Source organism: Pristis pectinata, chromosome 4 (genome assembly GCF_009764475.1).
Source record: "Pristis pectinata isolate sPriPec2 chromosome 4, sPriPec2.1.pri, whole genome shotgun sequence".
Taxonomy (NCBI): Eukaryota; Metazoa; Chordata; class Chondrichthyes; order Rhinopristiformes; family Pristidae; genus Pristis; species Pristis pectinata.
In genome coordinates this window covers 48,606,235-48,625,489 of record NC_067408.1, presented here as the reverse complement: position 1 = coordinate 48,625,489, position 19,255 = coordinate 48,606,235, and the positions used below count along the sequence as shown (strand labels likewise).

Genomic DNA, 19,255 nt, shown 5'->3' with positions numbered 1-19,255 from the left:
GCCTTTACAACATATAATGGCCATGGTGAATGTGTAATTAATGATTTGAGGGAAATGGATGCCATTTGGTGCCATCAACTTACAATAGATCAAACTATCCACCTGGTTAGGAAGGTGACTTTCCTGAAAATTTTCAATAAGGATTTGGTGAATAGTTCAAAATAAATTAGTAATGAGGCTAAAAAACATAGATTAAGCTTGGTAGAAATAAAGATTTGAGATATTTAAAGATATATTGGAAGAATATTAATGTGAATGAATTTATATTTAAATCAATACAACTTCACAAAAGAAACAAGCTTTTGAGTTAGTAGCAAAACAGCTGATCATTGCTTCAGTAAAGGATCACAAAATGATCAAAAAGCCACTCTGGTGTACTGTGGAGTTTCACAAAGGGAAAAACCATGACTCTTCCAGAGTTTGGTCAGTCTGGCCATCCATTTCTGATTTTTAAAAGAATCCTTATTTGATGACTTATGGAATATTTGTGTATTTTCTGTAATGTTACTTTTCTTTGGTCCCATAGAAACTAGGACAAGGGCTCCCCAGAGTATGTCAATGTCAAAAGGGGGTATCCTTCACAAAGGAAGGTCAAAGCCTACTATATTACACAGAAGTACATTTCACCATCACTACAACTGTAGCAAGAGATTTTAAAGTGGTGAAACCCAGAGCTGACTCCAGCGACAGCACTCTTCCCCTTCCTCTCCTCCAAAAAAGGAAGCCAAAGACACAATGAACACGTTACTCTGTCAAAACCTAGATGGACTACCATTTCAAATTCAGACAGATGTTCATAATCTTCCCCAACTCCAAGATGATCTTTCAGTTATGCCCAACTACATGACTGAAGGTGATGATATAATATTTGCATCATTGTCCTGCAAAGACAAAAGGAAAATGGGGATAGGAAAAATATAGTCATTCTTTGAAGGTAAAATGGAAGCACATGTTGATGAAGCATTATGTTAATGTCCGAGGAAGCCTCCGAATTCTACTGGAAGTCCAAGAGAATCATTAAATAGATCTACATTATGTAGTTAATCTACATTAAGTAGATTCATTTTAATTGAAAAGTATTTCTACTTGATCTAGAAATAATGGGGAGGTATTACAAGTGTAAATAAAAGCCTCCAGAAGTAGTTGTTTGCTTTAATAGACAACATGGTTCTGAGGGCAAAACAACATCACAATGTAGGACTTTAAAGGAAACCAGCAGATACAAAAATGTCAATCAGATGAATATGGTTCACGACATTCAAATAAAAGTCATTCACATTCAGATGTATGGGGGCCAGGCCCACTTAACTTCCTTCTTAATTAAATTGTTAACTGTTTGTCAAAAGATGCAAGGACTGTTAATCCTACTTTTGATCTAGCCTAGTTCATGAAGATGCTCATGATGTGGAATTTTTGGTGTTGTAGAAACATTAATGAGGGCAACCATAAATGAGCTTGCATGGTAATGGTTGCATAGCCATTGTCATGACAAAACCCCGATATCATAAACATTGCTGCTGCCTCAATATCCAAACAAGAATTCTTCCAGCCCTGGATCACCCAGGAAGCCACCTGGAGATCTGCACCACATGTCCTCCAATGTTTCTTAAACTAGTCATTAAAGTAACAAAGCGACAACTATAATTCAGAATGTTCTTTTTTTCCTTATTCCTTTCTTCACAAAGCTCCAATAAATTATGTCAATATACTGAAGTTTTCAAAATCAAAAATGTTGTTCCTTGTTAGATAGCCATATATTACACATCCTGGCTTAAGAGGGCAACCCAGTACAGGTCTCTGATAAATTAACAATAGTGTACACAAACTGCACAACCAAAGTAGATCACCTACACTGTTTACCCATTAATATGGGAACCACCTAGATTTCAACAGATCCTTCACACTACCCAATCCCAACATTGCCTTCATCTAACAGGTGAAAAAGTCTGCTTGAAAAGTAGAACCAGCATTTAACATTAATTCCTATTTTAAAATCACAATTGAAATTATTGTATGATAATTGTTTAAATGCAGCGGAACACTTAAATAGGAAAATACTCTAGAGGAGGTAAGTTTGATTCATGTTCAAACAAGCATAAGGACATAGATTTTTGCTGCAATTTCAATCATCATTTCAATATGTGTGCATTTCATTGTCAATCAAGTACAATATTGGTAACAATAGGGAGTATATAACCTGGATTGCAAAGTTATATTTATGTGCATTTTATTTACAAAATATTTTTATGATTACTTTTGGCACACTTGCACCATTTTCCTCATTATAAATTCTTATATCCACTTTTATAATCCAAACTCCTAAACCAATTACACTACTATTCCCTCCAATCAGTAATGGAGGTGTTTTCAGTATCAGTTCTGTGAGTTGACCCACAAAACCTACACACTGACCAACGTTTTGTTGCTTCCTAAATCTCTGTTTCATATAGCTATAATAAATTTGTATACAAGTCAGTTTAGATACGAATTGTGACTGCTCACTAATAATTATCTGTTACCTTCTAAACTCTGTCTTAACCGCAACATTACATAATATTAAAGCCCTCACATGCAAAGCCTTAGGAAATTAATTCCACGTAAAACCAAAGGGAGCACAGAACTATTATAAACAGAATGAGCCAAACAGCCAGTTTCCATTTTGTGGCATCTTGTATTTCTAAGATATCAACAGAAAAAAATCAAAAATGAAACTAACTTCACAACTACAATTTAAACTTTGCAGATCTGCATATATTGTAAAATATTCTATGTTATTGCACTATAATCAATGTGAATGTCATCAGCAGTCTACTATGTACTGAAAAGCAATAATGTTCTTGCCATATGCATGATGGTTATGCAGTTTATCAAAAAGGCAATTTGCAGATGATAACAGTAAAATTTTAGGATTAATGTATATTTGCACAAAAACAGAACAAGTCAAAGATAATTCTTCAGGGTAAATGGAAAGTGGAAAGCACCTACAACTCAGCAAGTATTTTATTTGCAGTACCAGAGACCAGATGAACCAACTAAAGGAGTTACGATAGTGAAATCAGAGTACAATATTAAATTATCATGGTTCTTAAGATTACAAGGCAGTGTTATCCATGGACACACCTCACACATAGCAGCAGATCGAAAAGAACTTTACCCTCCTTACCTGCCAAATAATTCCAACCTATATGTGGCAGTGGAGCCATTTTAGGAAATTGAAAACTCAAACCATTACTAGAATATATGTAGAGAGCTGGGTAGGGAAGAAGGGTGAAAGAGAATTGTTCCAATCCCCAGGATTACCAACCTTAATTTATGCTAGGCAAAAATATTTTTCCCACTTCGGCCACACGAAGGAAAAAGGACCAGTATAATAGGGATAAGTCTTCAAGTTGCAAAGTACTGTTTAAAAATCACGTTTGCTATCAGAGCCTTTCCAAGTTACAATCGGTAAATACACTGCCTGAATCATCATCATAGGATTCTTCAGGCTCAAGACACTATAGACTTGTGCCCAAGATAGTGCTCTCACATTTGCTGAAGAGCAGCCTCTATGTTTGCACAGTCTCACCTGCAAATGGCGACCTTTGTGGTATTAACAGTGTCCATGCACTATATGTTCCTTTTACAGGCTTTTATCTCCCCTGCGACTAGAGTTTGCTTTACTTTATTTTTCACTTTTGCTTTATTTTTGAAGGCCTTTGCAGAGTTTATGGTTCCACTGACATCGATCCTGAGCAGTGGCCTCCTGGTTGTCCCATTTAATATCCAGTACAGGTGCAGACATCCAATTGATCCTTTCCTGAGGCTAATTTTCTAATAGAGGAAAAAAAGTCTGTGGGAGCTCATCCATTGCTCATTTGGTGAACATGACTGAACCATTAAACAGTCATTGTTTGAGTAGCCTGTACATGCTAGAGATCTGTGCAGGATCCAGGACATCAGAATGTAATTCTATTCTTCCAAAATATGGTCAGGGTATGCTAAAGTGCATACGGAAGTCATTTGTACTCCAATCAAGAGACTAGAGTACAGGGCTCAGAACCATAGAGTGCTGCTGTCAAGGTCTTTGAACACACCAGTTTTTGTGTGCTCAGTCTGTTGTTTAATCACACCTCATCTGTGAGACGTGGCAGCCTTCCCAATGTGCAAGTTGACAGCTGAATCAAAAAAAATGTTATTGATAATGGTGAACCAAAGTCTTTAAATCTGGTGACTACTTCCAAAACATAGCTGATATTATCAATAGAAGGAGGGGTTCAGCAACATCTGATGCCATCACACTGCTCTTTGCCAGGAAAACAGCGAGGCCAAAACCCAAAACACATGGAAAACATGTCACTATTATATGAAGGGAAAAGAGCAAATCTCTGATAAGGACTGCATGCATTTTGTTTTGGGTCAAAGTCCTGGGGTTGAATATTTTTCCATTTGACCCCGTGTGAGGATAGATTTGTTCTGTAACTGTCCCAAAGGCATTCTCAAGGAGGAGGTCAAGAAAGATCCTAAATAGGGTTGGAGGATCAACTTTGTTTGACTCTGTTGTATATATTTAAATGGGTCAAAGGCTGAGCCATCATATTGAATGGTACCATTCATATCTACATGGAAAGACTTGGTCATGTTGAGGAGCTTTGGAGGACATTGATCTCTTCCAGCAATGGGCACAATTTCTTTTTATGTGCAAGTTCAAAGGTCTTAACAAGATTTATGAAGGCAACGCATAATGACTTTCTCCATTGCTTTCTTTTCTCCTGCAACAACCTCAAGGAGAAAACATCAATGGTTTACCGTTCTGCTCAGAAGCTACACTGCAACTCAAATGCTCTCTCCAAAGGAGGTGCTGGCTACAAAGACAGCACAAGCAAAAGGTTTTCCAGTGATACTTAGGAGGGGACATGCTGCAGTAGTTATTGCAGTCACTCCTGTCAACTTTGTACTTTTAAAAATGTAACCATAATTGTGTCCTTCATACCTTGTGGAATTGCATTTTCCTTCCATCACATGTAAAGATGCCTCACAAAGTGTTCTAGCAAAGATGTTTGATGGCATCACATTGGATTCTATCCTTCCCAGGAAATGGCCTATTTGCTGGGCCATCAATGGTTTTGCTGAGCTCTAATTGCTGGTACTCTGTGGGGTTCCCCTGTGGCTGGTGTGGGAAGGGGAGAACTGTTTTGTTCATTGTTGGGCCAAATACCTTTTTACCCCCATTTCTAGATGCCTCTGATGTTGCCTGTATCTGCTGATATTTGGATAACTTCATATAGCTGCAGCCAATAAGCTGTTGGAACAGCATTTTGCTGTCTGTTTCAGTGTGTTCCTAACTGTTCTCAGCAGTAGTGGTGTTTTCTAGATTGGGTTAACTTGTTGTTCTAGGTGATGTGCTTTGCACTAACAAAAGTGATCAGGTGACTTGAGCCTCAAACCAGTCACCTGTCCAGTCTTGCTGCCTGTCACAAACTCACAGGGCTGTGCTGTGGATGTCAACCCTTAGATTTTCTCATTCCTGCTGAACACTCAAGACAGGCTGACAGGGCCTTCTCTGATAAGATGGCGTACATTTTTATCTTCTCTAGGTCCAATGTTTTTGCTAGAATTGCTGAGGCATTCCTTTCCATTTTGGAACAGTAGACATTTCATTGGTGGTGCCTGACTCTACAGCATACCCCACATCATATGCTGGCCAGAAGGCACAAACTTCAATTGCTGGTCAGAGATGAGATTGTCTGTCACATGTGGGGTCAGATAGGAAAGGACTGCAAGGTAGTGGGAAAGAGGGGCACAATGATGGTTCAGCAATTAAATGATCAGACTACAATCCAGAGGCTAGAATTCTAAGCCTACCATGGGCAGCTGTGGAACTTAATTAGAGTTAATAATAATTTAATTAGTAATAACAATCACAAAACAAACCAATATTTAAACAGTTAGGTTTTGACTACAAGTGTCCTTGGACAAGGTGACACTATATTTTGGGAATTGTGCCCCAGGACAACTTAGCACATGGAGATTTGGTCCAAATGTGTAATATAAACAAAAGCAGAAAAATGGGATGAAACAACTTAGACTAAAACCAGGGAGGAGGTCAGTACAAAATATGTTATACAAAATACAAAAATCAGTACACAAAATATGTCCTATGACCATTTAGAAACTTTGATATGAAAAGATCCTACTTTTTCCATCCTTGGTTACCACTTAACTGAATGACCTTAGTTTGAAAATGCAAACCTCACTAGTGGTGGTTTCACTGAATGGACTGCAGCCAAATCTGCACTGAGTAAACTTTCTCAGACTACTTAGAAGCATAAAAAGAACTTGGGTAGCACCAATTGTTTTTAGGAATTTAAAAAAAATACAGCTTTTTCCACAGTGGAACACTTAATAGTTTTATATTCATGCCAACAGATTCTACAGCATTACTCAAAGACAGTGTGGATCAGAATTGTAATGTTTAAGCTGCTAACCCGACCTCTCCTTTTCAGGTCACTGCATAGACTCTCCCTCTGCAAAAGTGGTCAAAACAAGTCCCAAGGGCAAAGAGAGAGCCTAAGCAAAGATCTGAAGAGGATAAGTCAATTTAGCAGCTAAGTATCAGAACTGTGTTCCACACAGCCTGTGAGCAGTGCAAGAGAATATAAAACTTGTTTTCTCTGGGCCTTCAATTGCTCTGCTAATATTCATGATATCTCAAAAACTTGAAAACGAAATGAGGTTGGGGGGGGGCAGGGAAGGTAATATATGTCTCTCTTTTTAATATTTTGTTAAGACTAAACAACTGGACTAGTGTGATGGACACCAAAACTCAAATATATAAATTGGAATCTGACAGTCTTAACATTTACATTGGCCACATTAGTAACCAGGTAAAGTCAACAAAAAAAAATCTCAATGGGCTAATCTGGGCACAGTTGCATTTAAATTCTTCAAGAAACCATTGCTCTTTGTAGAATAGAACTCACGGTTAAGCTACAAAATAAACAAAAAAACTGTTTCTAATAATTTGTACTGATAGCGAATTTATGAATATTTTGGAAAGGAAAATTTCCACCAACCCACACAAGCTTACAACTATTGGTCACTGCGTGTTTATTCCCAATCAAAACTAATCTCCCTTGAGGCGCACCCCAGCCAAAACTCCACTGTCCTCATAAATCTCGTCGAGACTCAGTTACAATCGCAGAAGGACTGGCCGCTGAAGTGGTTTGGCCCCTACTAATCAATTACTTCAGGCCAGATTGAAAGCCTTGCAAAATGAAGAACCACCTACCAGAGGCCTCAAAGGAAGAACTAGAACATTAACATGAATTAAGGTAGCTTGGTGTACATGAAGGACCCCAGTCCAGGCCAGGTAAGATTATGGGTTTTTGAAAAAGATTTCTGAAGACAAAACAGCACAAGAAAAGGATTAATCCAAAGGTTAACTACTGTCAGAGGGGCAGATACTTGAAACTTGACGGGAATGTTTTACATGCACAAAATCCTCTTTGTTCCTATCCTGCCATGTTGAAGAATATTGACAGGCAAAAGAAATGCAACTTAAAGCATAGAGTTTGAGCAACTGCGTGATGCTACAATGTGCTTATTTCAACGTCACCACGTGATGGGATGAATGGCTTAAGAACACAAGAAGCATTTCGAGGTGGTACAGCTGCTTCAAGTTGAAGCTGTTTCACAGTCTAAACTTGTTCCAGGATTATTTCCAAAAGAAAACTGGCAACAGTCTGCCCACCTCCTTCCCTCCTTCACATACAGGCGGAAACTATGATCTTATATAATAACCTGACAGCAAAACTGAAGTCCAAAAAATAAAAGAGATTGACAGTGTTCTAAAGGGAGTGCAAAGACAGAGGTGCATACATATACACATTTTTGAGAACAAAAGAACTCCAGTTGAAGAAAATGAAAAAAAAAGCATACGGGATCATTGGTTGTGCACGTCGAAAACAGTGCATGGTACAACAGCAAGGAGGGTTGATGAATCTTTATACATTGCACCATAGGAATGTTCTAAAAGCCTCGAGAGATTTAGTAGAAATATCCCAAGGATAAGGGACTTCACTTACATGGATAAACTGAAGATAGAATTGCTCACGAAAATCAAAAGCAAACCTGCAGATGCTGGAAATCTAAAACAAAAACAGAAAATGTTGGAAATACTCAGATTAAGGGTCTCTGACCTGAAATGTTGACTTTGTTTCTCTTCCCACAGATGCCACCTATCTGCTGAGTATTCTCAGTATTTTCTGTTTTTATTACAGAATTGTTCTTTGAGCAGAGAAGGGTGAGAGGTAATTTTGTAGAAGCACTCAGAATCATTAAGATCTAGACAGAATGAATGAAGAGAAACTATACTCAGGCAGAATGGGCCAAGGAACATAAGACAGATTTTAAGCAATTGGCAGAAGAATCAGAGGTGACTCAAGGAAAATGTTTTTTCCATGCGGCGAGTGGCCATAATCTTCACTCATTGCCTTAAAGGATGGTGGAAGCAGATTCAGTCTGAGCTTTCCAAAGCAAACAGGATAGACACTTGGAGGGAGAAAAAACTGCAGGGCATGTGGGAAAAAGACAGACTCCCATACTGACCTCTCTGTCTTTAGTCTCCTATATTATTCCAGCAAAGTCTAATGTAAGCTCAAGAAACAGCACTTCATCTTCTACCCAAGTACACTGCAGCCTTCAGAACTCAACACTGAATTCAATCATTTCAGATCAGCAGCCTTTCCTGTTTGTGTCAGAAAAGGCCAGATCTGATAATCCAATAATTATCTTATTGAAAAGATAATCCAAAACAAAATTATTCACTTTTTCTCTCCCCAAGATGCTCCCCAATCTGCTGAGTATTTCCACCATTTTCTGTTTTCTTATTTCAGATTTCCAGATTCTGCAGTTTTGTTTTGTTTTTGAAGAGACAGACTAGATTAGTCTTGTTGACAGCCATTGCAAGACAATGAATTGAATGGTCTTCTGTGCTGGACCAATTCTACGGTCTAAATGATTTTTAACACACTGAATTCCTATCCAAGGCACCAAATATTCCCCCATGCCAGCTAACATGCAAAGAACTAGGAGTTAATAGACAGGAAAGCCAAAAAATATATAAAGCATCCTTTTGTATCAGCAACTGAGGTGCACCGATAATATAACCAAAGAGTCTGTATAATTTTAGCCACAATTCTTCCAATATTTTTATTTTAACATCTGTTTATTGTGACATTTTTCTTTTCATCACCTTCCCTCTACATTGAAAGTTAAAAGTGCACAACTTATTTTTAGCATTTTACAAGTGAAAGGAAAATGACCATTAAAAAGCTGTAATTTCCCATCTACAAAGCAGACTAGACACGTGGATAAATGGCCAGAAAATCCTGGAGTCAGAAACAAAGCAATTATCTTGCCGTCGGCAAATCAAGTTAGGTCAATAGCTGCAGCACATCACTGAGATTTGCCAGACCTAATCAAGAGATTCCCTTAAACATACACAACTCAGGTTGCTTCCAAATGCCATGAAAAAGATAGAAAATGTGTTGATTCCTGCATGGATCATACCTTGCCATGCATTTTGTTCCCTGACTCCATGGGTGCAGCTAGGATTATGGGTTTGGGGGTGGAGGGGAAGGATGGTGTATGAGAAAGAAATGTGGCTAAAAGAAAAAGTACAACTGCTAATCCAATTTGGATAATTAAGCCATTCACCATACACAGCCTCTGGACATCACTGGCAATTTTTAGCATTGCAACATTTTCATCCTTACCCAAAAACAATTACAAACATACACACTATTTAAGGGTTAAGTTTTAGATTCGGGGGAATATTTACTTGGGCAGTAGATAAGGGGAATATGGTGAAAAGACAAATATTACAAATAAACAGATTTTAAATTAAAAGTATTGCAAGGGTTGTGGTCGAAATTGCACAAACACTGATTACTGTACGCACTTCATACAATGACCATGTTGCCAAGTACAGTAAAAGATCATAAAACAAGCGATCTTAAAAGGAAATCTGTCAACAATCTCCTACATGCACAGCCCTGTTAAGCACAAAGCAAGGTCCAACAGTCAACAGTACGACAGTAATTACTGCTAATCTATCACACTGGATAGTCTATGCCTACATCATTCCTGCCCTGAAGTCCAAGCTTTGTGCTTCAGTCATCTAGATTGATTGCCAGAGTGCAAAGGCTGTGTGAAAAAGTTCTAACACTCAAGTTGTGCACTCACAAGCTTGTCTCGTACAGTCATTAGGACAGCGCTGGAAGAAATACAATTCCCATGGAAATTAGTTGGCTCAATTGCAACTGAAGTTACTCCGGGAGAAAAGATTAAAAATCTTGAAAACATCACAGCTGTATTTCACAATTATAGAGTTGGCTTGTTATGCCAGTACTTGCACTTCAGTATCTATCACCAATGGTTCTGTGGAATCTTGTAACAACCTCGGGTTTAGGGATTGTGTTGAAGTTTACAGTAATATATCAACCAATACAGATTCTCAGTCATAACACAACCAAGGCTACACCTACAAGGCTCCAGGGTTCCAGCAGTGTGTGGTTATAAAAGTTTTAGATATCTTTAAACCCCAATTAGTGTAATGCAATTTTTCAAGATACAACAGGGTAATTATTAACGTTGGCAATGAAGAAATAGAAAATGCTAGTTCTGATGAAGAGTCCCACTCAAAACATTGGCCGGTCTTTGCCTTTCTCTTTCCAACATTTAGTAATTTAAATGTGAAGTGTGAAGAGCAATATTGATGGATTTAATGACTATAACAGGAGGAGCTCATGTTTCAATCCATTAATATTTTGTTTATACCAGAACCTTCTACCACTCCCCACCCCACCCCTGGCTCAAAACACCATTCTCCCATTTATGTGTACTCCAAACAACATCTAATCAACTAAAGGTGACTACTCACTTAACTTATAACTTTTCCAGTGATTATTTCTTTAACGAAATAGTCAACATATCAAATGACCAGGATGCATTGAGCCTAAACAAAATAACTATTATGACCACCTCATCAACCTTCAAATGAAGCAACTGGCTTAGAGTCATGGAGTCTTACACTATAGTCAGCAGCTGAGCACAATGAGGAATTCCCCAGACTGAGCTAAGAGTTTAAATTTCCCCAGATTACAGCCTTTGGTAAATCCCTCATTTGGGTCGAGTCTTGAAGAACCAAATACATAAAATTCAAGGATTTTGGGGGGAAAACCTAAAGGGGAAGGAAATACTGCTTTAAAAAAAATCAGGTAATGGTCATTCTTAACACAATGAAGCACCAGATACATGTATGTTGACTCAAGTAAATTATATCTTCAAAACAAAAGTAGCTTCTTTTCCTGTTGGACAGTATAAATTTCAGTCTGAAAATCCACATTAAAGCTTGTATTCATTCTTGATACCATCACCTACAATGCACTGCTTTAAGAAGTATTTTTTCCCGCCACAGATTGAAGGTGCCATTGGCAAGCTACCATATTGAACCACTACAGTCTTTTCGTTGAACTACAAACTTCACTGCTCAAAAAGTTACAAACTGCAGATAGAACAGTACAGCACAGGAACAGGCCCTTCAGCCCACAATGTTGTGCCAAACCAATTACATTAGTAATAAAATGCCCAACTAAATAATCCCTTCTGCCTACACAATGTCCATATCCTACCATTTCCCTCACATTCATGTCCCTGTCTAAGAGCTTCTTGAACACCCCTGTCATATTTGCCTCCACCACCAGACCAGGCAGCGCATTCCAGGCACCCACCACTCGGTGTAAAAAAAACTTGCCCCGCACATCTCCTTTGAACTTACCCCCTATCACCTTAAATGCATGCCCTCTGGTACTAGACATTTCAACCCTGGGGAAGTCTGAAATAATGATATTGGAAGTCTGAAATAAAACTATGCTTTGTATACTCAGCGGGTCAGGCAGCATTTGTCGACACAGAAAAAGAATTAAGGATTCAGGATGATGATCTTTTATCTGAACTAGGCCAAGTGAGAGGGGTGCAAGGAAAGAGGACATCTGTGGAGGAGTGCATCAGAATTGTTGGGTTTTTAAGTGAGAAGAGATTAGACAAGGGTAGAAAGAATGGACGTGAGATTCCCTCGGCTGCAGCGAAGTCTCCAGCAGAAATATCCCATCGAAACTCTAACTGAATAGTGAGCAGTCTATTGGTGAGCAAGTGCCACTTAATAGCACTGTTAATGACACCTTCCTTCATTGTGCTGTCTGAGTGTAGACTGGAGTGGTAATAGCCAGAATGGATTTGTCCTGATTTTAATGGCTTCAGCCCAATTGTCCACATTGTCAGGTTGATTCCAGTGTTGTGTCTGAATTAGAAGAGCTTGGTCAAAGGTGTGGCTAATTCTGAGTGCAAGTCTTCAGCTCAGATATTGTCCAATTCATTACCGATTGCTATATCCAGTGTTTTCAGAAGTTTCTTGATATTACATGAAATGAGCCAAATTGGCTGGCACCTGGATTTTATAAATAGCAAGGACCTCAGCCCTGAGGTCAAGAATCTCAGGGCATCTGTATGGTGCCACAGTGGTTCAACAGTTAGCACTGCTCCTCAGAATCCCAGGAATCTGGGTTCGATCCTGACCTTGAATGTCACGTCTGTGGAGTTTGCCCACGATCTACCTGCGGTCATGTGGGTTTCAGATGGGTTCTGTGCTTTTCTCCCATACCCCAAAAATGTGCTGCTCAGTGAATTGACTACAGTCTACCCGAGTGTGATAAATGGCAAAAGAGTCAAAGGCAAATAGATGGACATGTGAGGGAGAACACTGGAGGACTACAGGGAAATAGGGAGGGGAATGGGACTGATGGGATGGTTCTGCTGTAAGTCGTCATGGACCCAATGGGCAAAATGGCCTCCTTCTTTGCAGTAATGTAATCATCCACTTGGCACTTCATGCTCAAGACAATTTCAGATGCTTCAGCCTCATCTTTATCACTCAGATGCTGAGCATGCATTCATTGAGAATGGGGATGTTCTTGGATCTTATTAGGCACTTAATTATAGCCCACCATTCAGGAGTTGATGAGACAGGAATGGCGAGCTTTGACCAGATACAGAAACAGAAAATGCTGGAAACATTTGGCAGGTCTGGCTGCATCTGTGGAAAGTGAAACTGATAATATTTCCAGTGCAGGACCCTTCATCGGTTCTGCAGTTTCTGTTTCTCATTTCTCTTTCAAAGCGTTTCTTTTTTCATAGATGCTGCCTGACCTGCTGAGTGTTTCCAGCATTTTCTATTTCAGATTTCTAGCATATGCAGTTATCTTTTTAATTTTCTTGCTCTGGTTCATTGTGTGGCATTGCTGAGCTCTGTTCTTCCTCTCTACATGCATTTAATCTTGTGTTGTAGCTTTGCCCAGAAGGGACCTCATTTTTAATATGCCTGTTGCTTGATCCTACCATGCTTTTCTGGACTTCTTATTGAACCACAATTGGTTTCTTTTGACTTCTTAGAGCACGTCATTAAGTTAACAAATTTTCATGGAATGCAGTTCTGCTGTTGCTATGGGACATTGCACCTCATGGTTACCCAGTTCCAAATCTATCCCATTTTAGGACAGTGGTACTGCCAAACACAATGGACACTGTCCTTGGTGTAACAATTGGACTGTCTCTACAACTCAACAGCATGGTGTATACTCCTCCCATTAATATCATGGACGATGCATCTGTAAAAGGTAGATTGATGATAACAAGGTGGTAGATTTATTGTTCATTTCTTCTCTCACCACCTGCTGCGTATTCAGATTGGCAGTTATCTAGTTCCTGTAATTACAGATTTCTAGCATCCGTAGTATTTTGCTTTTGAATTTGTTTCATTCATGAGTTGCCCAGCTCCATGGTAGCATTACCAAAGCACTCTGTGGAAGGCTTTGAAGTCTCTCACCCTGTGCCAATGCTATATTCAGTGCTCCTTCCAAGTTATCTTCAATATTGTAAAATATTAATTCATCGGCTCAAACAGAAGGCAAGCAGCAGGTTTCCTTGCCCAGGTTTGACCTTATGCCAGAGAAAATGTTCAGGAATCCCACAGCCATTCTTGGCTATGCTGCAATATACAGTGGGTCTGTCCTGCCTGGGAGACATGACATACTCTGGGATTCTGACAGAAATATCCTGGTTAAACATTCTGACTGTGCAAAAGAGGCCATGTCAGGCAAATACTCAATAAGCCTGCAGTTTGCAAACAAGTTCCCATACATTCACAAGGAGGACCTTGCTGTTGTACGTAGCACCAGCCCAAGGACACAAATTAAGAGCAGTCCATCATTTCTGAAGGAGGAATTTGGGCGGTAAAGGGAAACATTGCCGGGTCAAAATACCAGTGGGTTGATTACAAGAGAGCCTGCATCATTTAGCAAAATCTCTCTGCACCAGAAATTCCCATTCATAGCAATGCCTTAGAGGCAATTTTCATTGGAGCTTCCATTAACAAATTTCCAGTGCCTTCCCCCACCAGCCATCCCCGCTGACTATCAAGAATATGAAGGTAGTTGAACTATTGCACTTTACCCTTTAGTGGAATGAAATGATCAAAGTACATTAATATATTAAAAACACATCATAAAAAGTGATCTTTGAATTTTTACTTTCACTAGTGTACATGAACAAGTTATAAAGTAGCAGTAAGTATTCATTAAGAAAGATTACTTCCCCTCCAAATATAAAGGCACTTCAGTTTTCTTCTGGACTTGTTCCCTTTTTCATTTTTATTTAGTCTTCAATGAATGAAAGTTGTTGAGATCTTGATCAAAGGAAGCCAGGACTCTACAGGTCAGCATGGCATTCCATGGAGACATGATTCAGATAAAGTTTCCAGTTTCTATCCTGGTATGTCACAAATTACCAAATTGCAGGCACATTAAAATAGTGTTTCAGACTAAATCACCTAGTCATCTTCTGCTGTACAAGTAAGTACATATCACAAGTCATGATCCACTACCACCAGGAAGAACAATGGCAGCAGGTACATAGGACCACCACCCCTTACATGTTCTCTCCAAGTCATACACTATCCAGATTTGGAAGTGTAACATCATTCTTTAAGCACCGTTAGGTCCAAATCCTTGAACTCCCTACTCAACAGCACCATGGAAGCACCTTAATCAGGCAGCAGCAGCTAAAGCAGCTAGCTTCCCATCATCTTCTCATCAATTAGGACATCAAAGGCCTCATCTTTCAAAATCAATTAAAAAAAATCTAACCAACAAACCCAGATGTATCCTTCTCATACCCCTCCCTCGCAGGAATATCTGCTAAGAGTCATGTCAATAAAAGGGAAAGTTAAGGGAGGATCAATATCTTGTTGAACTGCATCCTAGAAAAAGGCATGACTTTGAGGAAAGGCAAGAAAAAAGGGAACCAAATGGAGACTTCAACAAACAGTGCAAATAAAACTCCCAAACTATTTATTCCTTGTACCTAAGCAGTTTGAGCAAAGTGAGACTAGAAGTACAACACATTCATTTCCTGCCAATCAAAAGCACATTAAATTTTAAACTCCAAATCACGCCACTATTTTATCTGACAAATTGTTTTTTTTACCAACCACCCCAAACCTGCATAGGATCCTCAACTACATGACTAATTAGTTCGAAGAAAGTATCTCCACTATCAGTAAAGGTTTCCAGACACAAGGTTAGCTAGGTGGGCAACACAAGTGGCACTGAAGAAATAGGTTTAAATATGAAGGGAAATATCCTACAATAAATAAGTGTTAGAATGAAGAGAAAAGTTAAGCAATACTCAAATTGAAGTCAGGATGCAGAGCCCAGAAGTGAAGTGGTGATTTATATGAATACAACTTCCAGTAGTGCAAAATACATAATTTGCATTACGGCAAACATGTGACTGAAAAGGGCAGAGGCTGGGAGAGCAGGTGGGGCAACAGAGAGTGCGGGAGGCAATGGGGGGGAGGGAGGAGGCAAAGGGTCAACAGAAGTGAGAGGAGGCCAACGGAGGAGGGGAGGCCAACGGAGTGGAGGGGTCAATCGAGGGGGGCAACAGAAAGGGGGAGGCAGGGGGTCAATAGAGGGGGAGGGAGAGTCAACAGAGGGGGTGCAATGACCAGGGGGCACAAGAGGGGGGAGGAACAGGCAGTGGACTGAAGTGGGGGCAAAGGTGGGGGGGGGGGAAGAAGAGAAGCAACTGTCTGGTAACATGATAAAGTGAGTGGGAGTGAGGCTCTGAGGGGGAGGGATCAAGAATAAATGAAAAGGGGTGATCCAGACACATCTTGTGCACCTCCTAGTGGCTTTTGATGGGGAGAATTGGAAGAGGCCTGCACAATCTTCCTGTCCTAGAACTATATTTGGACGTTAAAAGGCCACCCTTCCCCATTTGAAATTCTGTTGCAAAATCCAATTCGCTCCTGCACGATTTCAGAATAACAACCGGCTAATTTTGGCAGGAGCAAATAAAAAAAGGAGCTCAAGGAATAAATATATTTTCCCTTTCCCTCTGACTGGGGTTGGCAAAGGTGGGTCTGCTGGGGCCATTGGTCACACTGCAGTTAGTGCGAGCTATCAAGAGTTCCGGCTGGGCTGCTGAGGCGTGGGTGAAGAAGGGGAAACTTGCAACAAGTGGCCCTGAGATATCCCCTCACTGTCCGGCCGCACCGTGCACCCTCCTTCCCCCCCCCCCCTCCCCCCCGCTCCAGCGTGCCTGGGGAGCCGGGAGGGGATCATGCTAGGTCCCGCTGTGGTAGCAGCGCTTTCCCTGAGCAACTAAAGCAAACTCGTCGCCCTCACGTTCTGATGGACAGCACGTAGGCAAACACACTGAAAAGTTACCCAGCAAAGCATTGCTGTAGCAGTCTGTGGTGCGGCAGGCCTCCCCCACCCTCCCAAACCAGCCAGCCCTAAGCCCAAGAACTTATGTCACGGTTGCTAAGGGGCTCCCCGCAGCTGACAAGCGGATGCACCCACCGCCACCATCAGTGTCTTCCTCCTGCCGCCGTCTCCTTAGTAACGCACTCCAGGCAACTGAGCAACGGGGACCACTCGGCGCCTTATATAACCACTGGGCACTGCCACGGCCCTGTAGCCTGTGGGGGTGACTGGCGCCTTCGCTCACCACTTAGTCCAAGCCTACCGGCTTCACTCTGCGCTTGCACTCTCTGATCTCTCTATATATTCTAAATAACAGTGCCCTTGTGGAAATGGGATGAGAGCTCAGTGAATTATTTCTGTTCCCGGACATAGGCAGGAGGACAACCCCCCCTCGTCCTGCCGGTTTCCAGAAACCCGAATGGCCGCGAGCTGGGGAAATGGGCGGGGAAAGGAGCGATGGGAAAAAGGGGGGTCAGCTTTAGCTGAGGTGACCACCGTTAGCAGGATAGCCCTTTCCCACTCTTAATTCACATTCTCAAAATTAAGTTTAGGAATTAATATCTTAAATAAATATTTTTAAGATTGTGGCTCTTCTTAGTGGAGATGGTTGTGGGATTAGGTTTTGGAGTTCCCCCTGGTGCGTGAATGGCTCAGCCCATGAGGGAGCGATGAAAGCCTCGCGGACCGAGCCAGTGCAGCGCAGAACCGGAGGGAGGATGGAATTAAGTAAATAGATTGATAACTCCAATAAACCATACTGGTACCAAAGGAATGGTGCATCTCCTCTAAATTATGATAGAGGATCCCACTGAATAATTCTCAAGTACTTTTCGAAGGCGTGAGCGGCGGAAAGGGGAAGAAGAACAAATGACAACCCCCCTCACCGATTGCCCGTTGCTTGGGCGAGCCGGCGCGGAGTTTGCCGGGAGTTGTAGTCCTGCCCGGATGATCTCACGCCGCCGCTTCCGCTCTGCGGGAGCTGCAAACCCTGTCCTCCTGTTTGCGCTCTGTCAACGGGGCTCTTTTCATCTCCTTATTGCAATGCCAACGAGGAGCTTTTAACATCTCTAGCAGGGCAACTTAAATGTTTTGCTTTATTTCAAAGGGGTAGTTTTCCACCTAGCAGCACGTGGAAGTTTTATTTAAACTTTGACCATATTTCCTCTGGTTGAATATTAATTTCATGTGAACCCAGCGAATGCAAGGGACAAATTGCACAAATACATTGTACAAGGAAAATAAAACAACCCCAGCTTCTAATTGACCTATCTGAATGATCGTAATTTAGTTTGCAAATAGATCACAGAGCTAGCTGTATGTGCTTGGATTTCTCCAGTTTGGAAATCAATCACCTCGTGTTCCTTTGAGTTATTTTCCTTTTCTGTGATCGAACAGAATATATTATGTAGCACGTGATTCTTTTGTTCCCCTTCAGGAGAAATCTAAACAGAAAGTCTTTGAAAGGACAGGAAAACAATTTAATGTAAGTGTTTTCTTAAAAAATAAATATGCTAGTTTCTGTTCCATTGGCACAAAAAAGGAGCTTAAATCACAGAGCAAAACAGCTGGCTGGTCACATGGTACCAGGCCATTGCCACTTTAAACATTCAGTACCATTGTTCTGCGTTGGCTGAAACTTATATTAAAATGCAGTTCCAACTATTCAGTTTCAATAAAGGAAGCATCACAAGAATTTAGATAATTGATTAATGTCTGGTTCAAAATGTTTCTGTCCAAGTGTCAGCTAGAGTAAGGTTGCAGAGCTTGAAAAACAAAACTCAGTCTCAATGACATGACCAACGTGACATGAAATTTCTCAGCACTTGGTTTTAAGACAGGGTGGGGGAGGGAAATAGGAGAAAGGGAAGTAGCAATGCATGGCTGCTGCTGTACAAAAAGGCACTGGATTCAAGTATAAATATCCCTTTAAATTACAACACTTTATGTAGAGAATGATAGATTCTCAACCTTCTTTAAAGAAATAATTCCCACTCAGGAAGTTTTTATATTTGTTATCAACTGTAGTTCTGACTGCCATTTTTGTGTGTCCATTAGCAGTCTGATTGTTAGGCACCCACTCCAAATAAGGCAATTATTACAGGGCCTGTTCCTGTCACCAACCAAATCACAGTTTGCTTGTACATACATTCAGACACCAGTCTCAAGGTAAATAAAATGACCCCAGTTACAAAAAGTCACATAAAGGATCTGAAAAAATGGTGGTGTACCCTCATTTAATAAAACCTGGGAGTTAAGCCTGAAGTTGATGATTTAATTTTGAGATAAAAAGTTCACTTTAGTTATAAATATAATGGTATATCCTTCATAGAACAGGGATTTCCTGTAATAGCCCATCAAGGCCGTGAGCTCATTTTCAAAAGTTTCCT

At 40.5% G+C, this 19,255-nt stretch overlaps 1 protein-coding gene across 2 annotated transcripts in view; it reads right to left on the bottom strand.

The window, feature by feature from the left end:
* The window catches only part of LOC127569401 (protein FAM53A-like), a 109,481-nt gene that overhangs the window by 69,126 nt on the left and 21,100 nt on the right, over positions 1-19,255 (bottom strand). Inside the window, exon 1 of one of the 2 annotated variants that reach the window (XM_052014010.1) lies at positions 16,965-17,057. The gene's annotated coding sequence lies outside the window, so the exon portion shown is untranslated. Of the gene's footprint in view, positions 1-16,964 lie in introns of those variants that run through there. The other variant, XM_052014011.1, reaches the window with a different exon arrangement.